The sequence below is a fragment of the Macaca nemestrina genome, chromosome 4, assembly GCF_043159975.1.
Source record: "Macaca nemestrina isolate mMacNem1 chromosome 4, mMacNem.hap1, whole genome shotgun sequence".
NCBI lineage: Eukaryota > Metazoa > Chordata > Mammalia > Primates > Cercopithecidae > Macaca > Macaca nemestrina.
Window position 1 is genome coordinate 188,602,908 of NC_092128.1, and position 24,132 is coordinate 188,627,039.

The window sequence follows — 24,132 nt, forward strand, 5'->3', positions numbered from 1 at the left end:
TTAATTTTTGTATATAGTATGAAATAGGGTTCCAGATTCATTCTTTAGCACGTGGATATCCAGTTGTCCCAGCACACTGGGACAATTATTAAAATGAATAGTGTTTCTCCATTGAATTGTCTTGGCAGTCTTAGTCAAAACCAGTTGACTATTAATGTAAGGGTTAATTTGTTGATTTATATATGGGGAGGGAGAGAGAATATATCTATATCTACATCATTATACCCTGAATTAGTCTGCTAGGGCTGCCATAACAACATACTGCACTGAATGGTTTAAACAGCAGAAATGTATTTTCTCATAGTTCTGGAAGCCAGAAGTCTAAAATCAAAGTGTTGGCAGCTTAGGTTTCTTCTGGGGACTCTCTACTTGTTTGGAGATGACATCTTCTCGCTATGTCTTCACAGTTCTTTTGCTGTAAGGATACCAGTCCTCTTCCTGTAAGGACACTAATTCTTTTGGATTAGGGCCCCACCCTTATGATCTCATTTAATCCTAATTATTAATACCTCTTTAAAGTTCCTATGTTTAAATATAGTGATTTGGGGGATTAGGTCTTCAACACATGAGTTTTGTGGGGATACAGTTCAGTCCAGAACATGCTCATATAACGATGTATTGAGTGCTGTAGCTTTGTAATAAGTTTTCAGATTGGGAAATGTGAGTCCTCTGACTTTGTTTTTCTTTTTAAAGATTGTTTTGGCTATTCTGAGTCCCTTGAGTTTTCATAGGAATTTTAGGATCAACTTGTCAATTTCTGTCAGAAAGTCGGCTGGGATTTTTATAGAGATTGCATGAATTTGTAGATTAGTTTAGGACATACTGCCTTCTTAATAATACTACATCTTTCCATTGGTGAACATAGGATGTTTTTCCATTTATTTAGGTTTTGTTTAATTCCTTTCCCTTTTTTGTAGTTTTTGGTGTACAAGTCTTGCATTTTTTAAAATTAAATATATTCCTAAGTTTTTTTATTCTTTTTGCTCTATTATGAATGGAATTTTATATTATTTTATTTTTTGATTGTTCATTGCTAATGTACAGAAATACAATTACTTTTTGTATATTGATCCCTGCCACCTTGTTGAACTTTATTATACTAGTTTTTTAGTGGATTTCTTCTATATGCAATATCATGTCATCTCCAAATAGAGATATTTGTATTTTTCATTTTCAGTCTGGATGCCCTGTATTTCTTTTTCTTGCCTAATTGTACTGGCTAAAACCTCCAATATGGCACTGATTGTACTGGCAAGGGCAGGCATCCTTGTCCTGTTTCTCATCTTAGGGGAAAAGCTTTCAGTCTTTTGCTGTTGATCATGATGTTAGCTGTGAGCTTTTCATAGATATCCATTATTAAGTTAATAAAGCTTCCTTTTATTCCTAGTTTTTTTGAGTGTTTTTATCATTAGATATATTGAAATTTGTCAAATGCTTTTTCTGTGTCTACTGAGATGATCATGTGGTTTTTGTCCTTTATTCCATTAATGTGATGTATTGCATTGATTGATTTTTGGATATTAAGCCAACTTTGCATTTTGGGGATAAACCCCACTTGATTATGGTGTATAATCTTGTTTATATATTACTAGATTTGCTTTGCTAATATTTTTGTTGTGATGTTTTACGTGTGTATTCATAAGAGACATTGGTCTTTGGTTTTCTCTTGATGTCTTTGTCTGGGTTTGGTATTGGGGTAATACTGGCCTCATAAAATGAGTTGGGAAGTATCCTTTTCTTGTCTGTAATTTTGAAAGAGTTTGTGAGGGGTTGTTATTAATTCTTACTTAAATGTTTGGCAGAATACAGTAGTAATCCCATCTGATCCTGGACTTTTCCTTGTGGAAAGTTTTTTGGTTACTAAATCTCTTCACTTGTTTTAGGTTTGTTCAGATTTCTCTTTTATCTTGAGTCAATTTCTGTAGTTTCTGTATGTTTCTAGGAATTTGTTCATCTAGGTTTTTTGTTGATATAAAATTGTTTATAGTATTTTCTTATAATCCTTTTTATTTCTGCAAGGTTGGTAGTGATGTCTCCTCTTTCGTTCCTAATTTTAATAATTTGAGTCTTCTCTCTTTTTTTTTTTTTTTTGCTAGTCTAGGTGAAGATTTGTCAATTTTGTTGATCTTTTCAAGAAACTAACTTTTGGTTTTGTTTTCTATTCTGTGTTTAATTTCTTGTTGCCATAGTATTTGTTGTTTCCTTCCTTCTGCTTACTTTGGGTTTAGTTTTCTCTTGTTTTACTAATTTCTTAAGATGGAAGTTTAGGTTATCGAATTGAGATCTTGCTTCTTTTTTAAAGGTAGGTGTTCACAGCTTCGAAAGACTCCTGTCTTGTTCTGCCCCTTCCATGCCCGCCAGGCTGCTGGTTCTCATTGATTGCTGGGCTCTTGGTTTTCAAGGCTCGGATGCAGCTCGCAGGAAGGGAAGGGAAGTAGGGTAAGTTAAAATGCCACAAAGCTCACCGTTCTTGCTAAGGTCCACTTGTTTTTCTTGAATCAGTGATCCTTGGATTGCTGCAAGCCTTTGAATTTCCAGAGCTCTTAAAAAGTTAATTGTGACAATTTTGTCAGTGTTCTCATTGCTTTTATGGAGAGGTAAGCTGTTAGTGGTTATTACTCTGCCATTCTCAATGGATGTCATCTGCGTCCTATGTTTTATAATGAACACTTTTCAAAAAATGGATGTGATTGCCACAGGTTATTTTATGAAAATTGATGAACTGCTTCTCAATGTCACAATTAAATAAAAGCACAAGACTGGCCAACAAAGTTTGGAAAAGAACAGCAGTGCAGAGCTGTTTATTCATCTGATATCAAGATGCTCTGTAAAATAAAGAAGTGGAAACTGTGTGGGACTTGTGCTAAGCAGGGCCAAGCAGCAAACCTAGAGTCCAGCTAATGGGATGGGAGGTCAGTGTGTGAGAAAGTTCTGTGTTGGGTTAAACCTGGCCTGGCTGAATTCAGGGAATAAGCCATGTTGTATGATTAGCTTAGCTGTGTCTGGCTGACCATTCGTAATCCTCACCTTGCAGCAAGGTTGGCTTTACCTCAGAATTAGGGCTGAGGCAGTTGGGAAGGGGCTTCTCAGTGGATGTGAGTGACTTGGGGCCGCTTTTGGGGATGAAGGACAGAACAGCAAATGTTCTCAGGGAGGCCAGAGGGGCCATCACTGAGAGAGTTAAAAGAAGACAACTGAGGAACTGAGTAGTGAGAACAAGCCATACCTGGCGGCAGGAGATATGGGCAGAGGGTTTTTAGTGTGTCTTCTCCAAGACATACTGATATGGTTAGGCTTTGTGTCCTCACTCAGATCTCATCTTGAATTGTAATCCCTATTACCCAAAATCCACACATGTCAAGGGCAGGACCAGGTGGAGGTAACTGGATCATGGGGATGATTTCCCCCATGCTGTTCTCGTGACAGTGAGTGAGTCTCACGAGATCCGAGGGTTTTATAAGCATCTGGCACTTCTCCATCCTGCCACCCTGTTAAGAAGGTGCCTGCTTCTCCTTTGCCTTCTGCCATGATTCTGAGTTTCCCGAGGCCTCCCCAGCAATATGGAACTGTGAATCAATTAAACCTCTTTTCTTTATAAATTACTCAGTCTCAGGTATTTCTTCATAGCAGTGCAAGAATGGACTAATACACATACTACGTCATGAACACCAAATATGGAAACTAAAAGATTAACAGATTTTTGAACCTCTGTAGGCAAAATCATTACCTACCAACTTGCAAAGCCAATAAGAGTAAGTGGAAACCTGTTCTGGCCTGAGGGACGAATAGAGAAGGCATCAACAAATGGCCCGCCAGAGATAAGCCAGCAGGACAACTGCAAAGGTCTTTAACATCCACCGGTCCTTTGTGCCTAAAGAGGAATACTCACTGCTGCTTGTACTTTATTTAGGGCTCAAAAATATGTTAGAAATACTTGAATTCTGGGATACATGTGTAGAACCTGCAGGTTTGTTACATCTGTATACATGTGCCATGGTAGTGTGCTGCACCCATCAACCCGTCATCTACATCAGGTCTTTCTCCTAATGCTCTCCCTCTCCTTACCTCCGATCCCCTGATAGGCCCCAGTATGTGATATTCCCCTCCCTGTGCCCATATGTTCTCATTGTTCAACTCTCACTTATGAGTGAGAACATGCGGTGTTTGGTTTTCTGTTCCTGTGTTAGTTTGCTGAGAATGATGGTTTCCAACTTCATCCATGTCCCTGCAAAGGACATGAACTCATTCTTTTTTATGGCTGCATAGTATTCCGTGGTATATATGTACCACATTTTCTTTATCCACTCTATCAAACCTGCACGTTCTGCACATGTATCTCAGAACTTGAGTATAATAAAAAAGTAATAAAAAATAAATTTAAAAAATAAAAACATATACTAATCAATTTTTAAAAACGATTTAAGCAGTGTGAGTAAATTATTCTTTTAAATGCCTTAGCAGTAAAAATATTCAGAAATACAATGATTGTTTAGCATTTTGAAAACACCTTGCCGGGCGCGGTGGCTCAAGCCTGTAATCCCAGCACTTTGGGAGGCCGAGGCGGGCGGATCACAAGGTCAGGAGATCGAGACCATCCTGGCTAACACAATGAAACTCCGTCTCTACTGAAAATACAAAAAATTAGCCGGGTGTGGTGGTGGGTGCCTGTAGTCCCAGCTACTCGGGAGGCTGAGGCAGGAGAATGGCGGGAACCTGGGAGGCGGAGCTTGCAGTGAGCCGAGATCGCGCCACTGCACTCCAGCCTGGGCAACAGCGTGAGACTCCGTCTCAAAAAAAAAAAAAAAAAAAAAAAAAGAAAACACCTGCACTGTAGTTTAATTCTCCATCACCTCTGTACCTTTACCTTTGTAGGGTTGCAATGGTTTTGATGGATGCTTCTCTTACCTCTCTGGTGCGGATAACGTCCAGCAGCTCAGCACTTGCACCCTGATCAGCAGGGTGCAGGCTTCATGTTTTAGACCAGTTAGTCTAGGACAGGTGACTTGGTTGCATGTTCTAAGATGATTTGGACCTTGAGTTGAATCTGAGCTCCTGCTTCAAACTTAAACAAGAATATTACTTATTCTCTCCAATGCCAGGATGGCCACAGCTTGGCTGGGTGTGGGGGCCCTTGCAGCTGCCACTTTGTGCTGCCTTGTGCTGCCCCAGATATTTGAAGGTACCTTGCTTTCTGGTCAGAACACTGTGTCAGGCCCTCTGATATTTTCTTGTCTCAAGTTGCAGAAGCAGCTACTTGGCCAATAATGTTTGCACGTATAGAAAGTTGTATTTGAGGCCGGGTGGGATGGCTCATGCCTGTAATCCCAGCACTTTGGGAGGCCGAGGCAGTAGGATCACTTGAGGCCAGGAGTTCGAGACCAGCCTGGCCAATGTGGCGAAACCCCCTCTCCACTAAAAATACAAAAATTAGCCAGGTATAGTGGCAGGCACCTGTAGTCCCAGCTACTCGGGAGACTGAGGCATAAGAATCACTTGAACCTGGGAGGTGGAGGTTACAGTGAGCCAAGATTGCGCCACTGTCTATACTCCAGCCTGGGCAACGGAGTGAGACTCCATCTCAAAAAAAAAAAAAAAAAAAAAAAGTCTAAACTCTTGGCTGCAGGACTGACCATGAGTATTTGTGGAGACCATTTTTGGTGAGAGAACTGGAAATAAGCCTTTTGTGGTCCCAAGTTCACAATGATTTCCACAGCTCCTGACCTCAATTTAATTATTATTAAATGACTTGATTATTATTAGGTTCATTTAAAAGTTATTCTAATATTAAAGACATCAGAATTTCTTATCTAAATGTATTTGCTTAAATTTGTTGAGCTTTGACCAGAAGCTACTGGTACCACTTTCTTTTCATGCTCCATGTGCTCCATTTGGTCCACTTTGTCATTTTCCTGTCGAATTTCACAGAGGTCCATAGATAGGGAGGGGACTGTGTCTTACTGTTGATTAAGCAAATGTGTGTGCATTATTCTTTCACGATCTCATCTGCATGTGTTTTGAGAAGGTTGATAAGGTAGAGTTTTGGCAAGAAATCACAGAAACTGAAGTCACTTCGCGTGTCTCAGAGGACGACTGTAGGGAAGCAAGCTTCTGGGGGGCTCTTTGTTCAAGTGTGTGAGAAGCTCTAAAAATATTTATGCACTCTGGCTGAAAATTCTGCTCTTATGGCTTTATCTTCAGGAGATAATCAGATAAGCACTAAATTTATGTACGGAGTATGTTCACTACAGCAGTAATTTAAATAATTAACAATTGGAAGCAACCCAAATACCCAGTAATAAAAGATTTAGTAAATCAGTTATTGTGCTTCACAACACAATGAGATATTAGACAGCAATTAGTGTTTATAGGAATGATCCATGACATGAAAAAAATGTACCCAGTATATTGGCACCTAAATCAGTAGTGTAGGTAAAAATGGCCTACGTGACATAAAATGTAAGTGGATATATGTGTGCATGAGTATGTGTGTGTAGAGGTACAACCAAAGGCTTACAGCATCTGTCGCTGAGAGCTGAGGTCACTCTGCTATTTGTTTTCACACATTTCTGAATTTTCTAAGTTTTCCTAAATGAATGTATATCACTTTTATACTCATAGGATAAATAATATAGGAGAAGAATTATGTGAATATTAACCTGATCTTTGAAATGCAGAAGTATTTTTCTAAGCGTAAAAGCAATCCAGATAATCTTAAATAATAGAGATTTTCATAGACAATTTTCTTTTCTTTTTTTTTTTTTTTTTTTGAGACGGAGTCTCACTCTGTCACCCAGGCTGGAGTACAGCGGCCAGATCTCACCTCACTGCAAGCTCCACCTCTCAGGTTTACGCCATTCTCCTGCCTCAGCCTCCTGAGTAGCTGGGACTATGGGCGCCTGCCACCTCGCCCGGCTAGTTTTTTGTATTTTTTAGTAGAGACGGGGTTTCATCATGTTAGCCAGGATGGTCTCGATCTCCTGACCTCGTGATCCACCCGTCCTTAAAGAAGTCCACCTGCTGACTGCTTCCTTCTTCTTTCCGCTAAGACCATCACTGAGGGTGGTAATTATTTATAATAGAAATGGTGATTACTGGTGGATTCTGTGATAGGAATTGAGTTGAATCTTCCTTGCCCGTCCTTTTCTATCATAAGCTGTTTTAAACTCTAGCTCCCTCACATCCTGCTTCTTGTTGGCACTGTAAAACTCTCAATTCACTCACCTGGAGCGGGTGAGTTAATGAGACACTCTGTCCCCCAGATCTGGAGAAATTCAGAGTCAAGGCTGTTCCCCTCCTGAAGTCAGATCCTTGCTGTGGCCTATTTAGGTCTTAGTTAAAAACATAGCATTTGCTCATCTTCCTTTATTGAGATCTGTTGAAATCTGATCTCCTGTTAACACATGTAGCAAAAATGGAACCTATGAGCAAATTCCTAAGAGCTGCATTTCCAGGGGTGTCCAGCTGTGACCCACCCCTCCCCCAGTGTGACCCCAAATCATGAGAATGCAGTCTTTGGAAGTGGCGGGCTAAAACACTCCACAGGGTGGTACTTGGGGGCTGCCCGCACTCTGCTGCTTTCTGCTCTCTGCTTGCTCATCCTCTCCCAATGGGGCAGCCCCAGAAGCCAACACTGCATGTTGGAAGGAGTCCCAGCCCTGCCCCTGCCAGGCGAGGTGGGGACAGCTGGGAATCTCGCTGCCTTCATGGTGGCGGGCCAGGCTGCTCTGTAACACGAACATTAAAACTGATGTGAAGTGTTAGCGGTGTCACCGTAAGTGTGAGAATGAGAAGCGGCGTGAGACATGTAGATGTGTGGGCGGTGATGGGGAACAGCAAGGGTGCGGTGCCTCAGTGGGATCTAAAAGAGAACCCGCCCTCCCTCCGTTGGAGTGGCACTCTGTCTGCTATTGTTTTCAGGCTGTTGGGCTGTGAAAGTGGGTGGCAGGAGGACAAGACAGCCTCTCTGTAAGGGAGGCACTGACTCTCAGGAGACGCTGTCATTGGGATACTACAGTACTCCATGAACTTCCTCTATAACTTAAACGATGAAAGTTACAGGTAATAGCTCAAATAAACTGTTTCGAGCCGTAAGTATGGCAGTTTGTATCATGGTTAAATCTGCAGAAGGTATAACATTTTGCTTTTTTTCTTTTTTTTTTGCCTTATTACTGGCTGTGTTTTAAAAATATCTTTCTAATGAAGAAATTCTGTCGTGGCTGTGTGATTTCCCCTGTGATGCTAGGGTGTGTTTGCAAACCAGGGGCAATGCCAGAGCCTGGGCTCTGGGCTGCAGCACATTGGCTGGGCGTGGTCTGTGGTAGCTTCCACCTGCGGCCTGTGCTTGGGAAGCGCCCTGAACTCTGAGCAGATGACTTCTGATCAGACAGTTTCTGATGGTGGCTTTTTTTCTGATGAATTGAATTATAAGTGTCCTGTGGTAGGTTCAGGGTTTTCCCTTTCCCTTGTCCAATAAATCTTATTTCATTCTGTGATTTTTAGAAAAGGAAGAGTGCCCACAGATGTGGAGGCACAGATGCCCTGGGCCTCACAGCAAGCTTGTCCTTAATGCCCCATTCTCCTTCAGGACCTGCCACTTAGGGAGAAGACTTCGGGGGCAGTGCCTGCCTGTCCTCTCTCCATCAAGCCTCTGCTGGGGGCCTCTCTCCACAGTGCTCTTCCCAGTCTCAGAGTGGCAGGGGACACACAGGCAAGGTTCTCACTACCATGGGCCTTATTTCTAGTGGGCGGGGAGAGGGCCCACAACCAAAGAAAGTGACTTTACAAACACAGCAGGCACATGCTAGATGGAGAGCAGGGAGGCTGAGCAGGAGCGACTGAGGGGCTGCCTGGAAGGTGGGCAAGGGAGACCTTTCTGAGGAGGTGGTGCTGGAACTGGGTGGCAGGAGGGAACCAGGCATGTGTCTAGGCAGGAGGCGTGCATGGGGCAAAGAACTGGTGGAGGAAAGGAAAGGAGGCAGGGGGCAGCTGGGGTGAGGAAGCCAGTGCAGGAGATGAGGTCAGGAGGGCAGGCCCCCTTAGGAGGTCAGGTGTCACCCTCTGGGCAGTGGACAGCATGGCCCCAGACCCCACAGCACAGGCTCACCCTGGCTGTGGGGAAGGCACTGGGGCACAGGTTTGGTACGGAGGCCGCAGGTACCCAGGCAGTGTGGTTAGGCCTGCTGAGATGTCATATGTGCTGAGGCCACCAATAGGACTGGAGGGAGGACTCCGACCTGACTCCGAGGGGCCTGAACAACTCATGGGGGATAACTTGGGGAGGGTCAGGTCCAAGGTGGGAGGGGTTAATGATTTGGTCTTGGACTTTAGGTTATAGACGTCCAAGTGGCTTGGCCAGGTAGGCAGTGGATATGGGAGCTCATGGGGGACAGCAGGGGCAAGGAGATTAATTTAGGAAATTATCAGTAGAGAAAGAGAGCATGGCTATGGACTGGGTGGGCTCACCTAGGAGGGGAGCAGAGGCCCAGGTCCAATACCCAGGGGCCTGTGGCTGGAGCCCAGAAGAGACCAGTGTGGTTGGAACTCCAGGTGGGGCTTGCTCCACTCCATCCTGGTGCTCATGCCCTGGACCTCTGTGTGCTCAAGGAGCGTTGGCAGCATCCTGCCTGGCCCTGCTTACATGCCCCATCCCCTGCTTTCCCCTGTCAGTGGGTTGCAGGCCCATGATCCCGCTAGGCATGTCCATCTGTCCCTGTGTCGCAGATGGTGCCGACCTTTCCTGATGTTTGCATCTCCCGCTTGAAGCCTGCCTGTGTTTCCAGTGCCTTCCACCACGGCATTCAGGATGTGGAGGACAGTGACCCGCGTGTGGCTCCCACGGCTGGCCTGGCTGGTCTGGAAAGCATGTGTTGCGCTTTCCCGGCCAGATCATCTTTTCATGTGCTTATTTGCCATCTGTATATTTTCTTTGAAGTACCTGATCAAATATTTTGCTCATTTAAAAAACTGGCTTGTTTATTTTCTTTTTGAGCTTTGAGATTTTTTTCTGTATATATTCTGGATACAGTCTTTTATGGGGTATGTGTTTTTCAAATATTTTCTCTCAGTCTGTAGCCTGACTTTTCATTTTTATAACAGTGACTTGAAGATGAAAAGTTTTAAAATTTGGTAACCTCCAACATCAGTTTTTGTCTTTCGTAGTTCATGCCTTTTGTATCATGCTTATTAATTCTTTGTGAAATTGAAGGTCTTTAAGATTTTCTCTTCTTCATTGTTCTACAATCTTTATAGTTTTGACTATTACATTTAAGTCTATGATCTATTTTGAATTAATTCTATATTGGATGCAAAGAAAATGTCAAGGTTCTTACTTTTCTTGTTTTTTAAAAATATAATTTCCAGTTGTTCTAGCACCATTTCTTGAAAAGATGATCTTTTCCTCATTAAGTTGCGTGGGAAACTTTGTCAAAATCACTTGTTCGTATGTGTGTGTTTTGAGGATGTCTGGGATTTGTTTTAATCCAGTGTGCTAAGACATGAGACATAGAAATGACTGTCATGAAGGAAGAAAGTGTACCCACAGCTCCCTGGAAACAGGAGCACGGCTGCCAGGCAGGGCCACATGGGAAGCACCGGGTAGGTTAAGAGGCAGAGGGAGCAAGGGGACAAAGTGGGCAGGGAAAGTCTCACTGTGGTCTCCACGGGAGGCACGGAGAGCAGGCTTAGGAGTGGCAGTTTGAATCATTTCAGCAGGCCCTTGGGTGTAGAGTCTGTCCCTAGTTGTCTGGTGTCTGGCCTTGGGTGATTGGGGCAGGTGGGGAGTGGCCCCATGTGGGAGGAGGTGGTTGGGGTGTGGGCTCTGGGTTGGTGGGTTTATATTTGAAAGGTACACTCCAGGGTGGGTTGTTTGCTATTTCTAGGAATTGGCTAACGCTTGGAGGGCAGTCCCTCCAGGGTCAGCAAGGCCCTGGATGTCAAAGCATCAGATATTAAAAAGGAAAAACATGGTTAATACTGTGTGCAGACTATTTCTGGACTGTACTCTATTCCATGGGTCAATTTATTGATCTTTATAATAAATCTTGAAATCGGGCAGTATAAGCCCTCCCATTTTGTTCTCTTTTTCAGAGTTCTTTGGCTGGTTTATTTCCTTGGTATTTTCATACAAATTCTAGAATTAGATTAGTTCAGGTTTTTTTTTTTTTTTTTTTTGAGACGGAGTCTCACGCTGTTGCCCAGGCTGGAGTGCAGTGGCGCGATCTCGGTTCACTGCAAGCTCCGCCTCCCGGGTTCCCGCCATTCTCCTGCCTCAGCCTCCTGAGTAGCTGGGACTACAGGCGCCCGCCACCGCGCCCGGCTAATTTTTTGTATTTTTAGTAGAGACGGGGTTTCACTGTGGTCTCGATCTCCTGACCTTGTGATCCGCCCGCCTCGGCCTCCCAAAGTGCTGGGATTACAGGCTAGTTCAGGTTAGTTCAGGTTTTGATTGGGGTTGCACTGAATTGATAGATCAACTTGTAGAGGTTGGTATCTTGTTAAAGGAAGTGCTTGGAGGAGACAGTGTAACTTTGTTCCTGAATTTAGGGGTAAGCATTCAGTTTTCACCGCTGTGTATACTGTTAGCTGTATGTTTCAACTGGAGGTCCTTATCAGGTTCAGAAAGAGTCCTTAAATTCCCAGGTTGCTGAGGATTTTTATCATGAGTTAATGCTGAATTTTGTCAAGTGTTTTCTCTATATCAAGATGATCATATGGTGTTTCTTTTTTGTTTATATGGTGAATTACGTTGATTGTTTTAAAAAACAATAGTAAGCCAGTTGCATTTCTGGGTTAAAACCCATTTTATCTGCATGTATTTATTTTATATTGTTGGATTTTTATATGCTAAAATTTAAGAATTTTGGCATCTATATTTCTGAGGAATATTGATGTATTTTCTTCTGTGTCTTTTTCTGATTTTTGTAGCATATTAATGCTTGCCTTATAGAATGAATTGGGAAGTATTCTCTCATCTTCAGTTTTCCAGATGAGTTAGTAAGAAATTGATATTATTTCTTCCTAGAATATTTTATAGAATTCACCTGCGAAGTCGTCTCAGTCAGCTCTTTTCTTTGTGGGAAGGTTTTATCTTGAATGCAGTTTCTTCAGTATATATATAGGATTATTTAATTCTCCTTGAGTGAGTTTCGATGATTTGATTCTTGTAAGAACTTGCTCCATCTAAGTTGGCAGATTTACTGACATGCAGAGTAGTTCATAGCATCCGCTTATTGTATTTATTTATTTATTGAAGTGAAATTCACTTAAAATGCAATTAGCCGTTTTAAAGTGTACAATTTGGTGCATTCAGAATGTTGTACAGCTAGTACCCAGTTTCAGACATTTTCAAAACTTTTTTGTTACCACAGAGGAATACCTCCCACCCTTTAAGTAATCACTCCTGGTCTCCCCCTTTCCTTATGCCCTGGAAACCACTAACCTGCTTTTTGTCTCTGTGGACTTGCCTGTTCTAGATATTTCATCTGAAGAGAGAATGCAATATATAACCTTTTACGTCTGGGTTCTTTGACTTAGCCCCGTTTGGAGGTTCATCTGTAACACGTGCCTTACTTCATTCCTTTTGATGTCTGCAGAATACTCCATTGTATGGCTATACCAAACGTGTTTATCCATTCATCTGCTGATGGACATTTGGGTTGTTTCCCCGTACTGGCTGTTGTGAATAGCACTGTTAGAAACAAGTATCTGCTTAAATCTGTATTTTTAATTCTTTTGGGTCTGTACCTAGGAGGGGAGTTGCTGTCCTATGGTGATTCTATGTTTAACTTTTTGTGGAACTGCCAGACTGTTTTCCACCCTAGCAGCACCATTTTTCATTTCTACCAGCGCCATTTTTCATTTCTACCAGCGATGTATGAGGTTGCCTGTTTCTCCAGGTCCTCATCAACACTTCCGTTAGACTTTTTTGATTATAGCCATTCTGGTGTGAAGTGGTATCACATTGTGGTTTGACCTAATTGTCTTTATAATATCTTTTGTGTCTGTATAATGTTCTATTTCTCATTCTTGATGTTAGTAATTTCGGCCTTCCCTCTTTTTTCTTGGTCAGTGCAGCTAGATGTTTATCAATATTGTTTGCCTTGTTAAAGAACCAACTTTCGGTTTCATTAATTTTCTGTATTTTTTACTTCTATTTATATATTTTTAGAGACAGAGGCTTGCTCTGTAACCTTGAACTCCTTGGCTCAAGTGATCTTCCTGCCTCCGCCTCTCGAGTAGCTAGGACTACAGGGATGTTCCACCATCTACCACGCCTGGCTAATGTAACAGAATTTTTTTCTGTAGAGAGTAGGTCTTGCTGTGTTGCCCAGGCTGGTCTCAAACTCCTGGCTTCAAGTGATCTTCCCACTTTAGTCTCCTGCAGAAGGATTTTTAAAATGGCTTTTCAGCTTATAGATTTCTATTCTTTATTTCCTTTCTTCTGCTTACTTTGCTCTGTTTTAGTAAGCTTAAGTAATGGATTTGAGACCTTTTATTCCCCTAATATAATCATTTAGTGCTATTAATCTCCCTCTTGGTACTGCTTTTACTGCCTCCCACATATTTTGATATGTAGTGTTTTCATTTTTATTCAGGTCAAAATGCTTTCTAATTTCCATTGTGTTTTTTTCTTTGACCCATATGTTATTTAGACATGTGCTATTTATTTTCCAAGTATTTGGAAGATTTCCCAAATACTTTTTTGTTCCTGATTTCTAATTTAATTGATTTCTAATTTAATTCCATTGTGGTCAGGGAGCATTTTTTTTTATTCCTTTAAAGTTTTATTGAAATTTTTCAAAATTTTCAGATTATTACCTTTGAAAATATCTCATGACCACTTGAAAAAAAGGCATATTCTGTTATAATTGTATGGAGTGTTCTATAAATGTCAGTTAAATAATGTTGGATGATAATGTTATTTGGGTCTCCTGTATCCCGTACTGATCTTCTGTGTAGGTTTTTACAAAATCACTTATTGAAACAGAAGTGTAGAAAGCTTCCATTGTAATTGTGGATTTGTCTGTCTGGTAGGGGGTTGCTTTATATATTTTTAAGCTCTTTATTAGGTGTGTGAACATTTAGGGTTATTATTTTCTCTTGATAAACTGACCCCTTAATTATTATATAATGCCCTTATTTACTTGTGGTAATATTATGTACCCTGAAATCTACTTTTTCTGATATTAATATGGTCACTCCAGCTTTTTTTTTTATTAGAGTTAACATGGCACATTTTTCCCCATCCTTTTTTTTTAACCTATGTGTATGTTTATATTTAAAGTGGGTTTCTTACAAATAGCTTATTGTGTGGTCTTGTTTTTTTATCGAGTCTTAAAAAGTACATTTTAATTGGGATGTTTAGACCATTCGTATTTAATGTGATTATTGATATGGTTGGGTATAAAACTGTCTTTTTGCTATTGGATTTCAATTTTTCCCACTTGTTATTAGAGTCCCATTTCCTCTCATTCTTCCTTATTTTGGATTGAGTACTTTTTATGATAAGTTTTATTACCTTTACTAGCTTTGTTGCCCACACAATGGGTGGGTTCAATTGCTTGGCCACCAATAGTACAACAAGCTCAACCAAGGAGGATTTAACAAGTGAATCTAAAATTGCAACAAGTAAGGAGGACACCAGGGATAATTCTCCAAAGCAGCGCCTCCCTGAACGACGCTGAAAACACCATTTTTAAGCTCGTTAGCTGAATCATTGTGTGTAGAAGGTACAGTCAAGGCAGCACAGGCACAGTTGTCAGTCATGCTTCTACATACATCACAGGTGTATACACGATGGCAAATAAGCTCTTCTCTTATTTTAGTGGAGTTTTTAGTATGGTAATGAGGAGAGTTTGCCAAAGTTCATCTCCAACTGAGGCCTCTCTGGATCTAATTGGTTTTTGTTTTGCCAGCACTGGGCTTCTTCCTGGAACTTTTCTTAAACAACTCAAGATCCAACAGTTACAAGTGGATACTTTTACAGTGTATGCCTGAAAACCTGAGGACATTGGGTTGCAGCTTATTAGCTTTATCTCTGTGTTTTTAGAGGTTGCTTTAGGATTTGTTGTATATTTCCTTAACCTACCATAGTCATCTGCAAGTAATATCGTGCCAGTTCACATATGGTGTAAGAACATTACAAAAGTATACTCTCTCTTACTTCTGGCTATTACATTATGCCCTTATCACCTCACTTCGACATTGTCATAAACCCCACAATACATTGCCTTTTTTTTTTTTTTTTTGCTTTACATAGTCTATTATATTTGAAAACAATCTTAAAAAATTAAGAAAAAGAGGCTTTTATATTTTACATATTTTCTGTTTCAACGGTTTTCACTTCTTTTTGTAGATCCAGATTTCCTTCTGGTATTATTTTCCTTTTGTATTTTGTACTTCTTTTAATATTATTTGTAGTTCAGGTATGTTGGATTATTTAATTATTTTAATTATTTAATTATTAGTTAATTATTTTAGCTTTTGTTTGTTAGAAAAAGTCTTCTTTTTACTTTTATATTTGAAAGTTATTTTTTCTATGTTTTGTTTTCCAGGTCGGTAGCCTTTTGTTTCATTACTTTAGACATAGAATTCAATTGGCTTCTGACTTGCACTGTTTCTGAAAAGTTCTCTGTTCACCCTGTCTGTGCTTGTCTCTGTACATGGTTTCCTATTTTAAAAAATTATATTGTGTATATCTAAGGTACACAATATGATAAAATGCAGATAATAAAAACGTTCCTGTAGTGAAGCAAATTAACATATCCATCATCTCACATAGGTATCCATTTTTTATTTGTTTTGTTTTTCTGTGGCAAGAGCAGCAAATGAGTAGATTTTTAACTGCTCTTGCCATAATGTTTCTTTTTTTCTGGCTGCCTTTATAAGATTTTTTTTTTTTAACATAATTTGATTATGACGTGCCTTGGTTTAGTTTGTTTATTTATTTATTTATTTATTTATTTATTTCTGGTTGGGGATTGTTGACCTTTCTGAATCTATATATGGGCTTAAATTTTCATCCATTTTTGAAAACGTTTTGTAATTTTTTTTTGGTCTGTTTTAGAGACAAGGCCTCGTTCTGTCATCCAGGCTGGAGTGCAGTTGTGCAATCACAGTTCAGAGTAGACTTGAATTCCTGGGCTCAGGTGATCCTCCAACCTCAGTCTCCTGAGTAGCTGGACTACAGGTGTGTGCCACCATGCCTGGCTGATTTTTAAAAATGTTTTTGTATAGATGGAGTCTCACTATGTTATCCAGGCTGGTCTCAAACTCCTGGGCTCTCAAGGTGCTGGGATTACAGGCTTGAGCCACTCTGCCCTGCCTTTTGTCATTATTTTTTAAAATATGTTTTTGGCTTGTCTCATCCCCTGCTTCTGGGTCTCCAATTACACATACATTTTTGTCTTTTGGGAGTAGAGAATCTTTCTTTGTTTTATTTTAGGTAGTTTCTGCCTGCGCAGATTTTTCTGTCTGTACATTGATCTTTTCTTTTGTGGTCTAATATGGTGTTAATCCCAGTCAGCATATTTTTAAAAATCTCAGATACATTTTTCATCTCTGCGTTTGTGTGTTTTAAAAATACTTTTCTTGTCTGTCCTTAGCATTTTATGCTTTCCTGTATTGTCTTCTACATATACAATGTATTTATTTTTTGAGATGGAGGCTCGCTGTGTCGCCCAGGCTGGAGTGCAGTGGCACCATCTCGGCTCACTGCAAGCTCCACCTCCTGGGTTCACACCATTCTCCTTCCTCAGCCTCCCGAGTAGCTGGGACTACAGGCACCCACCATCACGCCTGGCTAATTTTTTGTGTGTATTTTTAGTAGAGACGGGGTTTCACCGTGTTAGCCAGGATGGTCTCGATCTCCTGACCTTGTGATCCACCCGCCTTGGCCTCCCAAAGTGCTGGGATTACAGGCATGAGCCACTGCACGTGGCCTATTTATTTATTCAAACGCAGTCTAGCTCCGTCGCCCAGGCTGCAGTGCAGTGGCATGATCTTGGCTCACTGCAGCCTCCACTTCCTGGGTTTAAGCAATTCTCGTGCTTCAGCCTCCCAAGTAGCTGGGATTACAGGCGACCACCACCATGCCTGCTTAATTTTTGTGTTTTTAGTAGAGACGGGATTTCACCATGTTGCTTAGGCTGGTCTTGAACTCCTGACCTCAATGATCTGCCCGCCTCTACATCCTAAAGTGCATAATAGCTATTTTAATGTCTTTGTGTACTAATGATCTCTGTGTGTATAATTACTGGGTTTGTGTCTTACTGATCAACTAATCTCATTATGAGATATATTTTTGTGCTTCTTTGCATACCTACTCTAGTTTTGGATGGATGAAAGACATTGTCAACTTTGTATTGTTGGACTCTGTATTCTTTTAAAATATTTTGAAGTATGTTTTGGAATGCATTTAAGTTACTTGGAAAGTTCAGATTTTTTGGCGGCTTGTTGCTGACTTTGTTAAGCATCACCTAGTGTAGTACTGTGTCTGGAATTGGTGGGTTCTTGGCCTCGCTGACTTCAAGAATGAAACTGCGGACCCTCGTGGTGTTACAGTTCTTAAAGATGGCGTGTCCGGAGTTTGTTCCTTCTTCCCGGTGGGTTTGTGGTCTCGCTGGCTTCAGGAGTGAAGCTGCAGATCTTCGCGGTACAGCTCTTAAAGGCAGTGCGTCTGGAGTTGTACATTCTTCCTGGTGGGTTCATGGTCTCGCTGGCTTCAGGAGTGAAGCTGCACACTTTGTGGTGAGTGTTACAGCTCATAAAGGCAGCGTGAACCCAAAAAGTGAGCAGCAGCAAGACTTATTACAAAGAACGAAAGAACAAAGCTTCCAACTGTGTGGAAGGGGACCCCAGTGGATTGCCACTGCTGGCTGGGGCAGCCTGCTTTTATTCCCTTGTCTGACCCCACCCACATCCTGCTGATTGGTCCATTTTATAGAGAGCTGATTGGTCTATTTTACAGAGAGCTGACTGGTCCGTTTTGACAGAGTGCTGAACTAGACACAGAGTGCCCATTGGTGTGTTTACAATCCTTGAGCTAGACACAGAGTGCTAAACACAGAGTGCCTAGCGGGAAGAGTTCTCCAAGTCCCCACTATGTTAGCTAGATACAGAATTAGCTAGATACAGAGTACCAGTTGGTGTATTTACAAACCTTGAGCTAGACATAGAGTGCTGATTGGTGTATTTAGGATCTTCTAGGTAGACATAAAAGTTCTCCAAGTCCCCATCCAGCTCAGGAGCTCAGCTGGCTTCACCTAGTGGATCCTGCACTGGGGCAGCAGGCAGAGCTGCCTGCCAGTCCCGAGCCACCACTGCACTCCTCAGCCCTTGGGTGGTTGATGGGACCGGGTGCCATGGAGCAGGGGGCAGTACCCATCGGGAGGATCTGCCTCGCAGGAGCCCATGAGGGGGAGGGAGAGGGGGTAGAGCTCAGACATGGTGGGACGCAGGTCCGGAGGCCTGCCCTGCTGGGAGGCAGCTAAGGCCCGCCCAGGGAGAATTTGAGTGCAGCGCTGGCGGGCCGGCACTGCTGGGGGACCCGGCACAACCTCCGCAGCTGCTGGTCCATGTGCTAAGCCCCTCAGTATCCTGGGCGGGGGTGCTGGCCGGCCGCTCTCTGTGTGCAGGGCCCGCCGAGCCTGCGCCCCCCGCTGCTGGAACTCGCACTGGCCCCCAAGCGCCGCATGCAGCCCCGGTTCCCGCCGGTGCCTCTCCCTCCACACCTCCCCGCAAGCAGAGGGAGGAGGCTCTGGCCTCAGCCAGCCCAGAGAGGGGCTCCCACGGTGCCGTGGCAGGCTGAAGGGCTCCTCAAGCACTGCCAGAGTGGACTCCGAGGCCTGCCGAGGAGGCGCTGAGAGTGAGGGCTGCTAGCATATTGTCACCTCTCAGTACCCCAGCTTACTCTGCTGCCCATGCAGTCCGGTTACTGAGGCAATGCCCTTCCCAGTGCTCCGCGTGGTGGTGTCCCCTGTACTGCAAGGCTCCTGCAGTCTAGTTGTTGGGAGTATGAACTCTTCCCAGAACTGTGTGAGCCATGGCTATTGTCCCTACTTTTTCTTTTTATCGGTTCTTCCCCCCGCCTCTGGTAGTTAACTCACTCACATGTGCCCGTTCATGTCCAGGCAGAGACTCTAGGGAATCCACCACAGACCTCTGGAATGTTTCTCTGTGCAGGGCATTCCTTTCTGGTACTCTGCCCTCTAATTCTAGCTTTTGCTCTGCTGTGGGGTCTTGAGTGCAGTGCATCCTGATGAGACGGTGCTGCAGGCCCCGCCCACCGACTTCCAGAGATGTCAGTTGCATCTCTCCCCTTTCCTCTCTGCCTTTGCCTCCCTGAATTCTCAACTCCGTCTCCAACTCCCCTGGCTTTGCCTGGATTCCCCCTTCCTGTGCTGTGGCCCGAGCACTTTCCGCAGGTTGTAGGCTGCGGCATTGGTAGGATGCATCCCATTTGCTTCCCTTCTCTGGGGATTGTTGTCCTGTGCTGCCTGCTGCTCCATGTCTGAACACCCTCATCTCATGTCTTTTGTCTGACTTTTAAGTGAGGTGGGAGAGTCACCCCAGTCGCACTCTTTCTCTGTCACAGCTGACCATGGTCATCTGTCCAGGCTTTCTTATGTTTCTGTAGTCTTTGGGCATCACTGGACAGAGGCTGGCTGTCTGTAGGAGTCTCTGCACGGTGTTTACCTGCTGATGCAATCTGCACAGGGAGAACCCTTGGCCTGTGGTCCAGGTGAAGGCCCTTCAGGGGTGAGACTGTGGGTGTCCTGGGCCATACTGTCCCCTATCCTCTCCCTGCGTTCTTACCGTCCCCCATAGATTCAGAGGGATTTGAGAATCAGCTGTGCCCCAGACTTCAATCAGGCTGAGGACTGTGGGTCAAGGTTCAGGGACCCTGCGGCTCTAAGTCTTTATCAGTATCGTGTATGTTCCAGACTCAGTTTAGAATTGAATCACTTTTTATGGAATTCTTTCTCTGGGAAACTGTCTTTGACCTTCCCAATAACTGATTTATGAACATATCTTTTTAATAGATGACTTTGGTTTGATAAAATTTGGTGTCTAAGGTGAAAGATGATTGTGATTTCTGTCTCTCTTTGGAAAGCCTGTGATTTCCAATTTTAATTGTTTTTCCTTCAACTGTTTACAGGACTATCTACGAGAGAGAAGCTCCCCACGTGGTTCTGTGTGAGTAGTGCTTTTTATGATGGTGTCACAGGCGATATTTTTAGACTAAACGACTCTTTCTGTGTCAGCAGAGTGGAAGCCGTGTGTCTCTGCCTTCCCCCTGGATCCTGGTTTTATGTCTCATGAGGAACCTGCCTCAGGTCACACTACTGCCGAGAGCATGTAGTGTGAGTGACACGCATTTTCCGTTCTTGCTTCTGTGGAACCAAGATTTTCAAAGAGGCAGTTTCCTCTTTCTCTGGTAACCTTTCTTCACAGTTAACCTGACCATGTAGACCAGCAGGAGCTGGAGGGCCAGTTGTTAGCACTCTTGGAGCCTACTGCACGCCTTTGTTCTTGTGCTGACAGTGCCCCCTGCCCGATAGTGCCTGTGTGTGCGGTGGCCGTGATGGCACCACAATGCCTGAAGCCACACGGTGCGTGGGTGACATCTGTGGAAAGGACCTGGCACTGGCCAGCACACAGCAACACACACCTGTCTCAGACAATGCACTGTGGTCTCAATTCTAGTTTTGTAAAACTACCTTGAGATGACTCCTTTTAAAATTATCCTTAAGATGTCTTTCTTTTTCTAAAGCTTATAAATGTCATTTTCAAAACGTTTTCAGCAGGAACTTGCTGTATATTTGCAGTTTTGCGTGGAAAACTAATGTAGTCATGATGACTGCTGATGCTGGTGAAGTAGTACCAGCCACCCTGATTTGATAACTTCCATAGAATCACTCCCTTCATCCTCCCAGTGCCCCTTTGAGATAGGGATTGTTATTCCCTGAGGCTTGGCGAGGTGAAGTAACTCACTCAGGTTATCTTGGTGACAGTGGTGGGGCTGGGATTTGAGCCAAGTCTTCCAACTTCACAATAGTAGAATAAGAAGAGCTGCCTTGTTGATGTGATGTTGGTCGGAACTCCCAGTGTGTCTTGCCTTCCTCGTGTGCTTGATGGCAGCCCTGGGCTGCTGTGAGGTCCTGAGCACAGTGCATCCTGAGGAGACAGTGCTGCAGGCCCTGCCCACCGACTTCCAGAGATGTCAGCTGCAGCAGGGCAGCGCCCTGGTCAGAGAGATGGCATGGGGAGTTGGCAGGGGGAGCCCCTCGGAGAGATGGCTGGGGGGGGTTGGGGGCCCGTGCATGTAGGTGCTTGGGCTTGCAGGTGACTGGAACCCTGACTAATATCCTAAGAGGAGAGTTCTTACCAACAAATTACTTGAACAAATACTTTCTTTGTTCCTTCATTTGTTTAGCAGATGTTTACAGTGTGCCTGTGATGTCCCAGGCACACTGCCAGAATCCTGACATCCTTGCCGGGGACTCGAAAACATAAATTTAGTCAGTGAGTTCATTCTGTGGCATGTCAGGGGCTGACAGTGGCTGTGGAGGAAACAGGGAAGGGCAGGGTGTGGGAGTCCTCGTGCCATGTGAATAGGCCGTCAGGTCAGCCCTGAGACATGGGGCATCTGTGTGAGTCTTGCCAGAGATGCAGGTGTGAGCCCCTTGGTGCAGGAGGTAAGTAAGGGGCTGCAGGGCCAAGGGGGTTTTGAGCAGAAGCTCGGGTCTGACGTGCCTGGTGCATCCATGGAGCAGTGAGGAGGCTGCGGGGCAGGAGGTGAGAGTGCAGCTGGGGCACGTCAGGGGCCTCACAGGTCATCCCGAGGCTGCTCTCAGTCCGCATGGCGTTGGGGGCTAAGGGGAACCTACCAGCAGGGTGGGTGTTCTCAGTCCGCACGGCGTTGGGGGCTAAGGGGAGCCTCTACCAGCAGGGTGGGTGTGGGAGTGTGGAGCCAGCCAGTCTCTTCTCCCTGTTAAGTTACTGTTGTGGCTTTAACTAAAGCTTCTGTAATACCTGCTTCTTAGAGGAATCCAAATCCCTGTTGCCTTGGGGCCAACTTCGTAATCTTACAAATCTGGATCTAATTTTCACCAAAATCTCAAGGGAAGAGCCGCTGGGACTCAGACAGATAAGCAACACCCGTTATGTGCTGTTCCCATTTTCTCTTTGACTTTGGCATTGTCCATATTCTTCTTCTGAGCCTAACTGTAGGCTCTTCAGACTGAGCCTACAGTTCTGGAAATAAACCAGTGTGCTGGGGTGGGGCGAGCCCGACCTCCTGCAAGCTGTGCCCCGGCAGCCAGGCTGAGAGGCAGAGCAAGCAGTGCAGGTGGAACCATCGCCTGCTAGCACGTGGGTTCTGGAGGCTGCAGCAGGCAGATTCTGGAAATTCCCTGAGGCCTGTGTTCAGTACACACAGGGAACTTTTATAAGCACCTGTGGCCTCTTCTGCTGGTGGGAAGGGAGGTGCTATGAGCACTGAGCTGGTTGGAACAGAAGGGCTCTCCTCTCGTGGGCTCTGTCGAGTGAGTCCTGCAACTTCTCCCTGTGGGATTCTGGGTTGTGGTGATGAAGCAGCGCAGAGCTCATCTGAGTGGATGTTTCCCAGGGGAGCCAGTAGTTTTGGAAGCACTTGGTTTTTCCATTCCCATGTCTTGGAGAACTCTTCCCCCCTCCTGAGAGACAGCAATGAACGTAGGCCTCATGGAGAAGCACAGGTGGGCCTTCCCTGGGCTGTGTGTGGTCTGTGCGGGCCTCTGAGGGCCACTTCATTTTGCAGGTAGGGACCCATCTCCCGTAGCTGGTTAGTGCCAGAGCCCACTCCTAGCCCCATCGCGGGGCTGTTTTTCCGCTACAGCAAGATCGGGAAATAAGTAGTAATGAACACTTTGTTGAAGATTTTTGTTTACTTTGAGGTCTTTTATTTCTTGTAATACTGAATTGGTTATATGCTTCTTAAAGTTTTTGTTTGTTTGTTTGTTTTCTTGAGACAGAGTCTCGCTCTGTTGCCCAGGCTGGAGTGCAGTGGTGCCATCTCGGCTCACTTCAAGCTCTGCCTCTCATGTTCACGCCATTGCCATTCTCCTACCTCAGCCTTCTGAGTAGCTGGGACTACAGACGCCCGCCACCAGACTGGCTAATTTTTTGTATTTTTGGTAGAGATGGGGTTTCACTGTGTTAGCCAGGATGGTCTCGATCACCAAGAAATTGAGAAAGAAGATGACAGAACTTTGAAAGTTGAAAGGCAAATGGACAAACAGCAGATCTGAACCTAGAAAGCTGCGAGGTGCATGTGAGTGTGAGTTTGTGTGGTGTGTGTGTAGTGTGCGTGTGTGTGCATGTGTATTTACCCATGCAGGTCTGTGTGTACACGTGCGTGTGTATGTGTGTGCAGGTGAGTGTGTATATAGGTGCGCACACATGTGTGTGTGGAAGGTGTGTGCGTGTGTGGTGTGTGTGCATCTGTTGTATGTGTGTGTGTTGAGGGGACTGGGAAGTGAGTTTCTTGTGTTGCAGACAGCGCCCCCACGTCTTCGGAATGGCGTTACTGTGCGGCTGAACCTGGGGAGGCAGTAGAGGTAGTGTGGACATAGGAAAGCTGTGGAAAACCTGTCTGAGAAGGAGTCAGCCTCTCAGCCCTCTCCTACCCAGTCTAGTTCCGCCCTGGAAGGTGACCTGGGAGCCTGCCGTGTGTTGGGGGACTGTCCTAAATGGAAAGCAGGGCACAGGATAGCTTCACCCCAGCCCCTCCTTATTTGGCCCCAGAACACTGGGAACCTAGGAACAGATGCAGGAGGGAGGGAAAGGAGCCACTGGGTGGGTGAGGAAGCTGGACGCTGGGGCCTTGGAGCGTGGCTCCAAGAAAGGCTTGGAGGGTGATGTCAGGATGAGTGGGTCTGCAGTGGTCAGCCCCATGGCTAGGAGTTTGGAAAGAAATCAACCTAAGTTCATAGAGCACCAAGCAAAAAGCAGTCGGGAGACCCTGATTCCCTGCGAGAAACAGAAACATTGTGCAAGAAGGGAGCTGCAGCATCAGGTGTAGGTACCAGGTGCACAGCTGGCGAGGGGAGTCCTGGAGAGTGGGGAGGAGGGCGAGGTAGGGGCTCAGGAGAG

General features: G+C 44.3%; 1 protein-coding gene across 39 annotated transcripts in view; it reads left to right on the plus strand.

Moving 5' to 3' along the window:
* The window catches only part of LOC105472489 (poly(rC) binding protein 3), a 286,435-nt gene that overhangs the window by 75,202 nt on the left and 187,101 nt on the right, over positions 1-24,132 (plus strand). For 30 of the 39 annotated variants that reach the window (XR_011622897.1, XR_011622898.1, XM_071095855.1 and 27 more), the window contains one exon: positions 20,156-20,193. The exons of 8 other annotated variants lie outside the window; for them this stretch is intronic. The gene's annotated coding sequence lies outside the window, so the exon portion shown is untranslated. Of the gene's footprint in view, positions 1-16,063; positions 16,187-20,155; positions 20,194-24,132 lie in introns of those variants that run through there. One more of the 39 variants, XM_071095832.1, reaches the window with a different exon arrangement.